At 38.5% G+C, this 5,631-nt stretch overlaps 1 pseudogene; it reads right to left on the bottom strand.

Annotated features, from left to right (window-relative positions):
• Positions 1-2,092: 2,092 nt before the first annotated feature.
• Positions 2,093-5,299, bottom strand: LOC123822692 (annotated as a pseudogene).
• Positions 5,300-5,631: the final 332 nt, after the last annotated feature.

Here is a 5,631-nt window from a genome sequence, read left to right as displayed (position 1 = left end):
TTCTTAAACTATTCATAAGATTCTGTGCTGTAGTAATGAGATTAGTAGTCAAGTGTGATTTCTTCATCTTGCCATCACTATGTTTACACAGCAAACTCCCATAGGAAATGGATTCTCAAGTTATTGGAATAACTCTCTACAAGAAAGGATTCTTTATAATGATTACCATTTTGATAAATAAATGGTATCATCCTAGTGTTCTGGATTAAATTTTTTGCTACTTTAAGTTTTGGAAAAATTATATCTGAACAGAATACTTTTTTCAGTTCAATGGTTCTAGAAAGCTCTACTTCTGATTCTGCTTTCACTGATATCTCTTCTCCTCTCTTTTCTGCCAAGCTAATTTTTGGGGAATTAAGTAAATCCTCCAGCAAGAGTGAGGAACAGGTCATACAGTTGTACAGCTCAGAGAATTTCCACATTGTACATTTCCACAGTCTGTACAGCCCACAGGAGACCAACAGATCTCATTTTTTCACATGCAAAAATAAGAGACTGACTACCACATGTTTATACTATTTTCCCAATAGCAATCCCTTTATAGAAATTATTTCATGGATTCCCATAATTTTGCAAGAGTTGAAAAAGAAAACCAAAACAAAATCAGGTACTTTGGAAACTGAAGAACTAACTCCTAGTGAACTGGAATGTGAGGTGATTGGATCACCAAGTTGGCTCTATTTAGATGGGGAGTCATGAAAACTTATGCTCCACAGCCTGAGAGAGGTCTACTGCTGAATTAAGAAAGAGAACCCCCCTCCTGTGTTCCTTTTCTTTGTAGTGTAACCTCTGATGTGAATACTCACCAGAGCAGGGGCATCAAATTCATTTTCACTGGGGGCCACATCAGCCTCACAGTTGCCTTCAAAGGGCCAAATGTAATTTTAGGACTGTATAAATGTAACTATTTAACTGTTAAGGATTTGAAATTACATTCGACCCTTTGAAGGCAACCTCGTGAGGCTGATGTGGCCCCCAGTGAAAATGATTTTGACAGCCCTGTACTAGAGACTAGACATAGAGATTTCTAAACCATTATTAGCATAAGGAAAAGAAGTTCCAGACTCTTTCCCCACCCATTGTCGACTTCAGTCAGGCAGTGAATAGTTAGTGACTCTGAACAGCTTAGCTGGGGTCTGCAGAGCAGGAGAGGGATGTATGGGGGGTCAAAGGCAGAAAAAGGTCAATACTATGTCCTTCATAGTGTTTGAAAACCTTAAGATGAGAGTTTATTCAAGACACTCATCCATGTGTGGTGGAGAGCTAAGATGATGGCTCTCTCCTAAGAAAGCCTCAAGACATATTAAAATACTAACAAAAATGTTATGTAATAAATATAGACATTATTACTTCCCAGTAGTGCAGGCTCCTGGGGTGATGTGAAGGCAATGGGCTCCTCAGTGCCCTTGAGAAAATATTGGTCTGGGGTAGCATCTAAGTATGTGACATTGGCTGTAAACTTGTGACTTAATCAAGGGAGGCCACTTTTGAAAGGTGAAAGTGCCCTAAAATTAAGAAATTAAACATTGTTTTTATGAAATTCAGCATAGAACCACAGAGATGGAGGCTTTCACATTAAAACAGAGTCCTGCTGCTAGCTTGCCTCCATTATGTGCCTTAGGAAATGTATACAGAACATTTACAGTCATGTCAGAAGCTATTGGAACTACTACAGCTTTTATTTACTACCATTGTCTTCTTATGAGGTAGACTGTGTTTCAAGTCTATATCTGTAAATTAATACTTTATAATTCAGAATGAACATTGTAAATTCTGCCAGTGGACAGAGATTAGCATAGACTTTAGCACAATGATTTCTTTGAGGGGAGAAAGTGGGACTTTCTCTTTTCCCCAATACCCAGTTTGTGGCCTTGTCTGAGCAGATGTTCAACAAATAGCTGAATTAATTTTCAAAAGTACTAAAAAAGACATGTTCAACTCACAGAGTAACTGAACACTATGCATTGCCAGTGAATATAGCAAGTAGGTAATGAACAGTACTGACCAGATTAATAATTTTATTTTTATTTTTTCAAGTTTCAGCTTATAATGTTTTACTATCATTTAGATATTTTTCTGCAAAAGAAAAGGTTTATAGCATAAAAATCCAGGTGTCAGAAAGACTCAAAGGCTGTTTCTCACTTTGTTCAAGTTTTATTTCCAGGTTCTGAGTGTGTCATACGGTTGTTGCCACTGCTGTTTTCCAAATGTCCTCTGTGTGCTATGACTGATGACAACTTTTCTCTGGGTATGATCAATTTTGCAGTTGACCATTTTTGTTTTCACTGCATCAGTAACAAATGTTTTAACATCATCAGCTCCTATCTGAAGTTCTGTTGCATTGTATCAAAGGAAATTTCTTAATTTTCCACTGCCATTCCCATAAAAGTAAGTAGTCTCATTTTTGTTATATTTTGTTCATGTAATAGTCCATGTGAATCTATGAAGTCTTTATTATTCTGATAAAACTTGACATATGATGCCAATTTAGCACTAAAAAATGGTTAAAAGATCATGAATAAAACTGCCTTCCAAAAACTGCACTGGTTTTAAAGTAAGAAGATGGACAAAAAGAAATACATTTGGATCTTTCAAGGTACAGTACATCTGTGGGCATCAACTTGAGACTGAGGAGCATTGTACTTTGTGTAACTTCCTAGCAATGTGATCATGACTTTTGAAGCAACATCACTCTTTTTATAATCCACAAGTGCCTCATAAAGTATTCTTAAAAGGATATGTTTCTTCCAGTGGTGAAGTTCCAGTCACAAATCTATTTCTTGACCTGATCCAGCTCAGTTGGAATATATTGGATGGACCCACAAGATGCTACTACTTCAATGAGGCTGCATTATACTGTATATCTTAGGGGAATATTCTTATCCAACCCATGGAAAAGATTGCCTGGCAATTGCAGTCGCAGAAATGGGCATTCACTTTCCTGTAAATTGACCAACTTTTCACAGATGTTTTCAATCAGAGCTCCCTGCTGTTCTGGTTCCATGTTCAATAGGAGGAAGATCAGGCTGCTGAGCTTTGAGCTTACCTGAAATCTAAGAAGCTGAAATTTCAGAAAAGAACTCAGAAAGTGGAATTCATGTAGATTTAGCTCAGATTATTAAAGCCTGTGATGTGTGTTTGAAAGAAGTTGATAAAGATGTTGAAGGAATGTTGAACAGTGTGGTATTCCTCTTATTGATCCTGGAACAAGACTAGTAATTTTAAACTAAAAGGAAAAAAATCAGGTAGTTTTTACACATCTTAAACTTGGGTCCTTACAGAAAAGTACCATTAAATTCTGCTCTTACATGACCTTAAAGAAGATTAATGCATTTACTCTGGGCTGCCATATTTAGGAAAGACACAGGTATTCAACAAATATTTCTTGGATTTACATTATGTTTACAAAATACAGAGATTTATTCCAATTGTATTCTCCTGAGAAGCAGTTCTGGTCCTGAACACGAGAGGGCACCCTCATCAATCCCGTCTTGGTGGGTAGAAGGGAGAACAAAGGTGGAGAGGGGTGATGTCTCTATCATCTTTGGAGGGGCACCTGGCTCAGAGAGCAGCAGGATGACCACAGCTCTCTTCACTGTGTGCCTCTTCTTTTTGCTAGAGATCTTACTAGAACATGGAAATGGCACCTACCATTGAGATTTCAGTTCTAATCAACTTGGGATATGTCTACATATACATATATTTCCCCCTGAAATTATCCTAAACATTATATTTATTGAAGTCAAATAAGAAGCAGGCAATTTTAAACCCAACACAAATACCACATGATGAATATCTTAGTAATCTACTTGAAAATACACAATGTGACAGTTGTAAAGAAACAATTTTTAAAAAAATTTTATAATCTTAATTTTTAAACTTTTTACTGTATTAGAACATACATAACACAAAATTTTCTATTTTAGTCATTTTTAGTTGTACACTTCTGAGGTATTAAGTATATTCACACTGTTGTGTAATCATCACTACCATCTGTCTCCAGAACTTTTTCATCTTCTCAAACTGGAACTCTCTCTCCACTCACACTAACTCCCCATCCCTCTCCCTCAGCCATGGCACCCACCTCCTATTTTCTGTCCCTATGAATCTGACTTCTCTGGGACTGACATATAAGTGGAATCCTTCAGTATCAGGCCTTTTTTGACTGACTTATTTCACTAAGTACGACGTCTTCAAGGTTCATCTATGTTGTAGCACATGGCATGATTTCCTAACTTTTTGTGGCTGAATAGTATTCCATTGCACATACAGACCACATTTTGCTGAGCCATTCATCTGTGGACAGACACTTGGGTTGTTTCCACCTTTAGGCTATTGTGAACAGTGCTGCAAACACAGGTGTGCAAATACCTGTTCAAATGGGAATCTCTCTCTTCTGCAAAAAGCAGAGCAAATGTAAAGAGTCATGCTTTCTTGAGTTATTGTTGTTCAAAATTGGCATGTACCTGTATTTTTAGTTTGGAAAAGTAGATACCACCATAAATAAGGAGACTGAAAATTTTGAATGGAATATATTAGGTGATTTCACTAAAGCAAAGCCAAATAACGCTGAATCTTTAAAGTGTTGTTGTGTTAATAATGAGATGATGATTTAAAATGCTTTTTAAAGTAAGTGATACCCTCACAGATGAGTGATGAATAAGAAATCATCGGACCTTGGCAGTTATAGGCCTAGATGGTGAGGTTCCAAAATCCAGGTGACAGAGTACTTAAAGAAACCTGAGGAAAAACCTACCTAAGAACCTTGTGACAAGCCACTCACTATAGCCATGGGATTGTAGGAGTTTGCTAATATTGCTCAAGGCACTGAGAGGAAGTGGTACAGGCTTATGTGTGTTTTTGTTTTTCATTTTCATGGTTACCCAATAAGTCAATAATGGCTAGATGGCTACAAATTGGAAATACAAACTCCAGAGCAATGGAAACAGTGAGGATTTACAGAGGGGGGTGTGTGTCTGTGCTGGTGCAGGAGGTCCTAGGGAGGTTGGTGCTGTCTGGGCCCTGCCATCCTGAGGGAGCTCCAGGGGCCTGGAAGGAGGCAGTGCCCTGGAGTGACCCTTCATGACAGCAGGTGGCAGCAGCCAGCAACTTCCCCATCATTGTGGGTTCTAGTCTGGACTCTGGGCTTCTGATGAAAACTTGTGAACTAGTTGCAGTTAAGTGTATTTAACCTCAAAACTCCAACTCATACCATGTCGGCAAATGCATGGGTGCTCCAAGGCAATCCTTGTTGACGTTCCCTTATAAGGAGCAGGCTATTTCCACTGACAGGCGACATAAAGAGGGAATTGCTAATGGACTGAATACGGGGCACAGAAAGATCTGGGTGGGCCAGAGAAATGAACCCAATGAAATCCAACAGGGAAACGTAAAGCCCTGAATTAGGTTGGAAAATGTCATGGGACGTGCAGGACAAAGGGAAAAAGTCTGGCTTAATGGAGAGACAGGCAGGGTGATAACTCTGTGAAAATGGGGGACGATGCAACTGCTCACTAACGAGGAGATGGTTACATGTACGTCTGTTAAAAAGAGCAAGTCAGAGCTATCCATACTGACCAGAAAGATCTCCAGGGCATATTACTAAATGGGAAACACCACAGAAAAACATGT

This window comes from Phyllostomus hastatus, unplaced genomic scaffold, assembly GCF_019186645.2.
Source record: "Phyllostomus hastatus isolate PE091 unplaced genomic scaffold, TTU_PhHast_1.1 phas_contig_41, whole genome shotgun sequence".
NCBI lineage: Eukaryota > Metazoa > Chordata > Mammalia > Chiroptera > Phyllostomidae > Phyllostomus > Phyllostomus hastatus.
Note: the sequence above shows the minus strand (reverse complement) of the source record. Positions and strands in the feature narration are given on the sequence as shown.